General features: G+C 44.6%; 1 non-coding gene across 1 annotated transcript; it reads right to left on the minus strand.

The window, feature by feature from the left end:
* Nucleotides 1-5,476: 5,476 nt before the first annotated feature.
* LOC148211298 (small nucleolar RNA R71) lies at nucleotides 5,477-5,581 on the minus strand. The gene has a single exon (XR_015791128.1). It is a non-coding gene; the product is annotated as a small nucleolar RNA R71 (small nucleolar RNA).
* Between the last annotated feature and the right edge of the window lie 4,331 nt (nucleotides 5,582-9,912).

Raw genomic sequence — 9,912 nt, forward strand, 5'->3', positions numbered from 1 at the left:
ACTGGGTCCCATTTCAAGGCCTCAGAAGGGACGGACGACCTGTCGAAAGATGGAGATGACTTGGATCCACCCATCTACCCCGATGACTATGAGCCGGTTGCCGATAACGAAGGGATCAATTATAGTTTGAGGGATCATGACCTTCGGAAGCACCTCGTCGATAAGAAGATGAAGGCCTCACGGGGCCCAGGGATTTCATCATCCTGCTCTAAAAAATATTCCAACTCCGACCTCAAGGCCCAGTCAAAGTACACGCTATTAACGCCAGAGGCCGTGATTACGAGGGAAGAGTTCAACCTGAAGAAACACAGATTCAACGAACAAGTCGAGGCACTGAAGGCTAACTGCAAAAAGAAAGAAAGCCAGTTTGATGATGGCGAGATTGGTGAATCGCCATTCACCTCTGACGTATTGGAGGCCCCAATCCCTCCATAGTTCAAAACGCCAGCCATGAAGCCCTACGACGGGTCTAAGGACCCAAAGGACTACGTAGAGGTCTTTGAGGGCCTCATGGACTTCCAAGCGATGTCTGACGCCATTAAGTGTCGAGCCATTCCGATCGCTCTCACGGGGAGTGCTCGGCTCTGGTACAGAAGGCTGCTGGCGAGGTTGATCTCGACCTATAGTCAGCTGAGGAAAGAGTTCATTAGCCAATTCTCTTTTCGGCATTACGATAGAAAGACTGCCACCCACCTCGCCACCATCCAACAGAAGGAAGGCGAGACTTTGAGAGAGTACGTGACCCGCTTCCAAGAGGAGCAGCTTAAGGTCTTGCACTGCTCTGATGACTCGGCCAAGTGCTATTTCCTTACCATCCTGGCCGACGAAACTCAAAGGTTAAACTGGGCGAAGAAGCACCATCAACCTTCGTTGAGGTCCTGCAGAAGGCCAAGAAGGTCATAGATGGGCAAGAGCTGCTTAGAACCAAGCTAGGTCTGACAGACAAGAGGTTCGACCAGAGGAAATCAGGTGGCCAGGACAAAGGGAAGTCTGATCCTAAGTCCAAAGACAAGGGATCGTCTTCTCAACCCTCTAAGGGCCGATCTGACTACAGGAGATCCGACTCGGACTCCAATCGAAGGGGGTCTTATGAAAGGTACACCCCAACCATTATTCCGATCTCCGATATCCTCACCAACATAGAGGAAAATGGGTTGGAGAAACTCTTCAAGCATAGCAAGGACAGGTACTGCCGTTTCCGCCGCGACCACGGCCATGATACCTCAAGTTGCTGGGAGTTGAAGTGCCAAATTGAAGACTTGAATCAAGATGGCTACTTCAAGACGTATGTTCGTAAGCCGGGCTCGAGCTCAGTAGAAAAGAAAGAAGAGAGGAAGCATTCAAGGACGCCATCAAGAAAGGATGACCGACCTGCGGTCATTAATACCATCTTCGGAGGCCCGAGTGGGGGCCACTCAGAAAGTAAAAGGAAGGAGCTAGCTAGGGAAGCTCGGCGCGAAGTCTGCATCATCCAGGAGCAGAAGCCGACCTACCCTATCTCCTTCTCCGACTCTAATCTTGAGGGGGTGCATTTGCCCCATAATGACACCTTGGTGATTTCGCCGCTGATCGACCATGTGCAGGTCAGAAGGGTGTTAGTCGATGGAGGTGCTTCAGCCAACATCCTATCTCTCACCACTTATTTAGCACTAGGATGGACCAGGGCACAGTTGAAGAAAAGTCCTTAGTTGGATTCGCAGTAGAATCTGTCACTCCGGAGGGGTGCATTGATCTCCCCATTACAATCGGTCAAGGTGACACTCAAGTCACCTAGATGGCCGAGTTCGTGGTAATAGACGGAAGGTCGGCCTACAATGCCATCTACGGACGACCTATAATTCATTCACTTCGTGCCATCCCATCGACTCTGCACCAAGTCATGAAGTACTCTACAGTTAATGGGGTTGGCATGATCTGAGGGGAGCAGAAAACATCCCGCGAGTGCTATACCTCGACACTCAAAGGATCGGCAGTCTGCGCCTTGGAAGAACTAGCAAATCTTCCAAGTCTAGCAGTTCGAGCTTCCAAGGACGAGCTGCCCAAGACCAGCCAGCAAGAGGTGGCTGCGCCTACAGAAGAGTTGGAGCTTGTCCCTTTGCTCAGCCCAAAAAAGCAAGTGAGCATTGGCACGAAGCTGGGGGTCGCGGATAGAGAGGAGCTCATCTCCTTCCTCAGGGCGAACTCGGACGTGTTCGCATGGTCTCATAAGGACATGTCGGGCATAGATCCGAAGATTATGGTTCATCGCCTCAACATCGACCCATCATTCCGACTTGTCAAGCAAAAAAAAAAGACCTGTAAATAGGGAGAGGAGTGATGTAATTGTTGAGGAAGTAAAAAAACTTTTAAAAGCTGAATACATCAAAGAAATTTTGTATCCCAAGTGGCTCTCTAACGTGGTCTTAGTTAAAAAATCTAACGAAAAGTGGAGAATGTGCGTAGATTTCACCAATCTCAACAAAGCTTGCCCAAAAGATTGTTTCCTACTGCCGAGGATCGACCAACTCGTGGACGCTATGGCCGGGCATGAGCTGCTCACTTTCATGGATGCCTACTTCGGATACAACCAGATAAAGATGCACGAACCAAACCAAGTCCACACCTCTTTCATAACCGATCAAGGCCTTTACTGTTATAAGGTCATGCCCTTCAGTCTAAAAAACGCAGAAGCAACTTATCAAAGGATGGTAAACAAGATGTTCGTCAGCCAAATCCGACACAACATGGAAGTCTACGTGGACAACATGCTTATCAAGAGCAAGCAGTCCAGGTCCCACCTGTCCGACCCGATGGAAACCTTCGAAGTTCTCCAGAAGTACCGGATGAAGTTAAATCCTGCCAAATGAGCCTTTGGAGTTTCATCTGGCAAATTTCTTGGGTTTGTGGTCAATAACCGAGAAATAGAGGCCAACCCGAAGAAGATAAGGGTCGTGCTCAAAATGCAAGCCCCAAGAACTCTCAAGCAATTGTAGTGTCTTAATGGGAAGATTGCTGCCCTCAACAGGTTTGTCTCCAGGTCTATCGACAAGTGCATCCCCTTCTTCAAAGTGTTAAGAACGAAGAGGCTATTCGAGTGGACAGCTGAGTGTGAGGTAGCCTTCGAAGAGCTCAAGAGTTATCTCTGCTCGGTGCCATTGCTTGTAAAGCTCATGCCCGGAGATAAACTACACTTATATTTGGCCGTGTCCGATAACGCAGTCAGTTCGGCCGTAATTAAAAAAGACGAAGTGCGACAAAGTCCTGTTTATTACACGAGTAAGGCCATGACCGAGGCTGAGACCAGGTACCCCTAAATGGAGAAACTGGCCCTCGTCTTGGTCACCTCGGCCCGAAGACTGAGGCCGTACTTCCAAGCCCACGTTGTGATTGTGCTCAAAAACTTGCCTTTGAAGCAAGTTTTTCATAAGCCAAAAACGTCCCACCGACTGATGAAATGGGTCATAAAACTGAGGGAGTATGACATCCAGTTCGTGCCCCGAACGGTGGTTGATAACTCTCCAAATAGAGAGTTATTTGGGTATAATGTTGGTATAAATTAGCTAAAAATAGCATCACTTGCACCTTTATTCACTGTTTTTGTGCTAAAAAGATCATAAGCACCAGCTCTCTACATGGTAGTATTGTCAATTGCAATAGAACTAATTTTGTTGCATTTTGCTGCAGCTTTGATGATGCTGCAGCATCAAGATCTAGATTCAGAGAACAGCAGAAAACGACAAGCTGATAGTGAAAGGACTGCACAACGGGATTTAGCACAGTAATTGGAGGTTTTACCCAAAAGTGAGAGCTGAGTTCCTCAAGGTCCGCGTTGTTGCCCTAGTATCTGAAGGGGGTATAAATACAACCAAGAGAAGAAGCCTCCGAAGGCACACACCTCAAGAAACATTCCCCTTCACTCATTCTTGGAAGAAGTCCACTCTTACTCTAAGGAATTCTCTTGTAGAACCGCTGAGCAAGCAAAGAGTAGAAGAAAACTCTTCAGTGGCAGTTTGGAGCTGATCTTCAGCTCATTTTTCTTCATTTTCTCATATTTGTATTATTTTCATTCTTACATTTTGCTTAACTCTCCTTATGACTTTGCGTAGCTAGCGACTTGTGTAAGGGGGAGATGTTCTAGACTTGTTTTCTGGGCTGTAAACGTGCTATTTGTTTTAATGGAAGTGTGCTTTGAGTTGAAGTTGTTTATCATTCTAGTTTCAATGTGCTTGATCACCATTTTGAAATACCTCTTTGATGATGTTTGGAAAAATGTGTTAAGGAACAAAACCCTTCATCTCGAGCTAGAGTCTACTTAAGTTTAGCGTGTGATAACTTAGGGATAAGCATCACCTAGCTTGGTCATAAAAACTGTGTGTATATGTTATTGATGTTTGTCTATGAATGTTAATAGTAAAAAATCATGGGTGTTTGGAAAAGCATCTTGTCTGTTTGACCACTGCACTTACTCCATTAATGTTACAGCATAGTTAGGGTAGCCTAGAATAGTCGACTTACTCGCCCCCTTGCACCTTTATTTTACAAGATAATACTGAGTGATTGTGGATGCTTGGTACTTTTAACGAACTTATACTGTGTGTTTACATTAAGATACTTATTTCAAGGTTTTCATCTCATCACTGTTTAGTATTATTTGGAAGAAAATCCCATTGCTTGTTGTAGTATTTTCTTGAGTGAATATCGAGTGTTTAAGCATTTAGTCTCTGAGGATTTGAACTTTTATTACTTGCTGCGACGATTGTGTACACTTACACATAGAAGAATTGGTAGCACAATTAGTGGACAACAAGTTTTTGGTGCCGTTATCGGGGACTAAATTGCCTTACACTCTGTATTTTGCTTAAAGAAATTTTACTCTAGATCTTTGACTATTGTATTGGTGAACTTTGAAGGTGAATTCACGATTTGCAAGGGTTAGAGTACTTGCTTGACAACGAAATTGAACGCACATTCCACCAACGAAGAAGAGAATAGCGTCATCAGCAAGTGGAGACTAACCTCATGGATCAACCACCAACGCTCCCCAGTTGTGAAAGAATAACATGGAGGAGACATGGCTGAACCAGCAGCCGTGCCCCCTCTAAATGCCATTCTGTTGGCAGACGATGGAGATAAAGCTATTAGGGTTTATGCTGCGCCAGCACTTCATGGTTTTCACCCAGTCATAGTAGGGCCAGAGATAGAAGCTGAGCGATTTGAATTGAAACTTGTGATGTTTCAAATGCTGCAAACAGTGAGACAGTTCTATAGGAATCCATGTGAAGACCTAAATCTCCATCTCAGATACTTCCTTGAAGTGAGTGATTCCTTTAAGATGCAAGGAGTATCAAAGGAAGCGTTAAGGCTGAAACTATTCCCATATTCATTGAGGGACAAGGCAAGAGACTGGTTGAACTCTATGCTAGCAGAGTCCATTACTTCATGGAATGACCTTGATGAAAAATTACTAATAAAGTACTTCCCTCCGAGTAAGAACGCTAAATTCAGGACAGATATCAATAACTTCCAACAAAGAGGAGGAGAATCTGTGAGCGAGTCATGGGAAAGGTTCAAGGAGCTACTTAGACGATGTCCGCATCATGGTGGTTTACCAAAATGTATTCAAATAGAAACATTCTATAATGGGCCGAATGAAGCGACCAAAATGGTGGTTGATGCATCTGCGAATGGAGCATTGCTATCTAAGTCATATACCAAAGCAGTGGACATCGTGGAGAGAATCTCTTCCAATAACTACCATTGGTCAGATTCCAGAGCTATAAATGACAGAGGAAACCATGGGGCTGCCAGCAACATGGAGATGACTTCTCTAAAAGATCAAATAGCAAACCTAACCAACATGATAAGGAACATGAGTGTTGCTACAACATCGTCCGCTAATCCAGGATCAAGTAAGGTAATGGCAGTCTCATGTTCCTACTGTGAAGGTGACCATACTTATGACTCTTGCCCTAGAAACCCTGCATCAGTGTATTATCAGGCGTCAAACTTGAGCTCCTTCAAGCATTGCTCCACGGAGTCCTGAGGGCCAAGGGTCCCATTGGGACCAGAAGCCCACTTCTCTACACACCTAAGCTTGATGGGCGCGAGATCAAGCTCGAGGGCGACTTCCTGGACTCCTTTCATCAAGAATCTAAAGCCAGCATCACCGAAGTCATTGGCGTAGCCGTCGAAGTCAGGATGCTTGTGAAACGCTTCCTCTAAAAGAACCCCATTGTGGAGCTTGGACTCTTCGAGCTCGAGTTTGGCCTTCAGGTTCGCCATCTCGGCATCTCGAGCCTTTAGTTTGCCTTCCAGTTCGTCTCAGAGGCGTTTGAGGTCATCGTTCTGCTTCATCAGCGCGAACTTCTCCTTCTCAAGGCACTTGACTACGACATGTGTGCCTCTCAGATTCTCCAGGTGTGGAGCAGCTTCTGTTTGGGCACTCTTTATCTCGGCCTTGTCAGCTTCAGAGGTGGACCTCCACGCCTGAGCCTCCGTGCGAGCCTTTTTGAGTTCCCCCTCCAAGGCAACAACAGCGTCCAAGGCAGCTGAGGAGGCCTCCCACTCCTTCGCAGTAAGAAGGTCGCGCCCCTCCAGCTCAACTTTCACCATAATGGCTGTCTGGCAAGCTGCAACATGAGCCTATGGGCATGGGCAAAGAGAAGCAAAGTGTTAATATGATATATAAGTCTACAAACGTAAAGGAAAGCAAGCAAGGTCTCACCTCGGCAGTATAGTCCAACAATCGTTGGATGGTTGACCCGGGAGCGCTAACGAACTTGGAAGCCCTCCTCCAGCAGCGGTCAAAACATGAGCCTGACATCTCCATGGCTCTCTCCTTCACCCTAGCACTAGATGACTCCACCTTAAACCTCATCTCGATGTCAGAGGTGCTGCCTATCCTAGCCTCAGGGTCGTCAACTAAGTCCTCAAAAGGGCTGACTTGCCGCCCGGTGCACACTTCCCTCACCTCGTCCTCGGAGTGGCGGGTCTTGCGCTTCTTCTTCTTGGACTTCTTGGGGGAAGCCTTCCTCCAAATCTCCCTATAGGGAGAAACTTCAAGGATCTCGTGATCCTGATAGGCTTCGGCTACAGTTGCCTCCCGCATCGGAGTGGCTTCATGTCTGACCTCAACAGCCTCGACCTCGGTGGGAGGGTCAGTGACAGTAGGGCCAGGTGCCTCCTTGTTCTTAGAAGCCTGCCCAGCGTGTGGGCGCTTGCACCAAACATCCTGGGAGAAACCACAAACCATCGTTGCAAGGAGAAACAATTGTGAGTTAACCACAAGGTACGAAAAGCGTCCGATATCAAGCATAAAAACATTAAAAGACAATTGACCTAGTTCGGAGTTTGGTCTCCGAGCTTCAGGTGCGGCTAGAAGAGGATTGTAGTCGAGCAGTCTGGAGGAAAGAATAAGCTTGTCAGTGATAAGCGTGCTGATCTGCTTACCACTCTTGAATATGCCTTTGAAAAACTTTAGAGCGTTGAACATCGGCTCAGAAAGTTGAGGGATCGGCCTTATAGCGACTGAAATTGGTAAAGTTTCGGGTTAAAATAATGCAGAGAAATAATGGAAGGCAAGTAAAGACTCTACTCCTTACCTAAGTTCCTAAACCTATAGGGGATGTTGAAGAAAGGCATATCAGACTCGTTCCTGGCCAAACACGCGTCAGAGGCGAAGAACCACTTTTCAACCCACTTCTTTATGGAGGTTGGACCCTTTAGAATGCCTCATGTGCCCTTCCTGGCACACATGTAATATCTCTCAGGCTTCTTAGAGATTCGTTTAACCTCGAAGCAAGCCAGAAGCTGGTCGACTCCGAGGAGGTCCAGATCGTCCATTTCCTTACATCTAAGCCAGAATAAAACGGCTAAACCGAAAATGACTCCCCATCCATTGGGGGCCCCCTGAGCAGGCGCTAATCTACTTCGGAATAGGAATTCCTGCACTAAAGGGTGAACAGGAAGACGAAAACCATATTCAAACATTTTCAGGTAAAGTGTCACGCACCCTTCAAGGGGATTATCAGCTCGTTCCCCTTCCTTGGGAAGCCTAAGAAGGATGTCGTTTATAATACTATACCTCCTACGAAGAGGGCCGAGGTAGTTTTCAGATATTTGGGAAGGATATTCTAAACCTAGACCCGAGGTCGAGGTGTCACTATCATCTCCCTCATCTTCCGAGAACCTAAAGTTATCTATTTCCTCTTCTAACTCGGAATCTAACCTACTAGCAAACTCCTCTATGGAATCGGCCCTCCCAGGCGAAGGGTCCCGATTCCGAACTACCTCGCTAGATGAACTACTATTACTTGAGCTTGAGAAACTAGAAGACATCGACATGACTTCAAAAGTAAAAAGAGAAAACTTAACAAAAGTGAAGGAACGAGACTGACCTATAGATTCCGATCTGATGAGGTCGGACTCCAAGATTTCAGAAAGCGTAAAAAGTGGAGATCAAGATTTAGAGCTATTTATAGTATCCCGAGATTTGATCTCAGCCGCACACGTGTCCAAAATTGGACGACCTAGATCGGAAGAAGTCCGAACGTTAGAGGTACTCAAGTGCGCGCCGAACGTCGATTCCGATTTCGAGATTTTTCCCAACGGTAACATTAATCGTGTTAGCTTCGGAAGTCACCACATGAATTGGTTTCCCCAAGAATAATAAAAACTTCTCTGCCAGATCGAGATCGAACCCGGCAGAGAGGGGGCCAATGTTTGGGGATGAAATATCTCATTGCCACGTGGAGGATAGAGACTCGTCACTGAAAGAAGATTCAGAGAAACAAATTGAGTGAGCTCCATCTCAGATCGTTCCAAGATGGAAATATTGCCATTTCCTATTAAGGAACCAACCAATTATCTCCAGGGAAGTGTTCGAGTTCCATCTGCTCAAACCCGACACATCCGACCTCAAATCCGACCAAGGTAACTGCCTGTCGTAACCCCTGTCAGAACCTAAACCTTTAAATAGAAGATCTCATTTCACCGTCAGGTATCGAATTTCTCCTCGAACTTAATATTAAGTCCGAGTTGCTTACTGACTTGAGCGTCGGAGATTTTGCCCTCTTGTGCAGGTTTTTCCTTCGCGTTTCAGGTCAGAGCAAAGACCGGATTCGAGCTAGATTGACGTTGTGCAAATCCTTGCATAAATAATGTTGAAGAAAAAACATGTGAAAAAAATAAGAAAGTAACTTTTGAATAAAATAAAAATTTGAGGACTTTTGCTACAATAGTGAAAATTCAGGCAATAAAGAGGGAGAAATTTTTCAAATTTTTATTAAGTATTAATTGTAATAAAAAAACATGTGGAGTTTTTAGGTTGAGTACCAGAGATTTGAAATCCAAATATGGAGAAAATGTAGATAAAAATAAAGTCCAATATTTAAATAAAAACACAAATTTAATTGAATGAGAAAAAATATTAATCGAATGCAATCTTGAGATTAATAAAAATTTCAAAATCAAATTATCTAAATATATAAGATTTGAAAACGAGAAGCAAATTTGTGAAATATAATTTTCAATATGTTCCACGGAAAACAATTCCTCTTCTTAAATTCATGAGTGTTGGGGAAAGGAAAGACTTCTAGTCCCTAATCCAACCCAAAACTAGTTCTTGAACAACATGAATAAGTGGATTTCATACAAATTCAAATAAATGAGCTATTTTGTTTTATTAGACTATTTTACAAAATTAATTGTTCCCTAAAGTTTAAAATATTGGAAAAAAATTAGAAAAAAAAACACGTAATTTTGACCAAAAGTTTTTAAGTACGGAATAATGTAATTTAGGAGAATTGGTTACTGCAAGATTGAGGGATTTTTTCTTTTTCTTGTATTACTAATTTTAGAATTTATTTTCAAAATAATACAATTATCAACTTATTTAAAAATAATGCTCCAAAAATAATCTTTGCCACTAGATTG

This window comes from Momordica charantia (genome assembly GCF_013281855.1).
Source record: "Momordica charantia cultivar OHB3-1 chromosome 5 unlocalized genomic scaffold, Mcharantia_2.0 BLBB01000005.1, whole genome shotgun sequence".
NCBI lineage: Eukaryota > Viridiplantae > Streptophyta > Magnoliopsida > Cucurbitales > Cucurbitaceae > Momordica > Momordica charantia.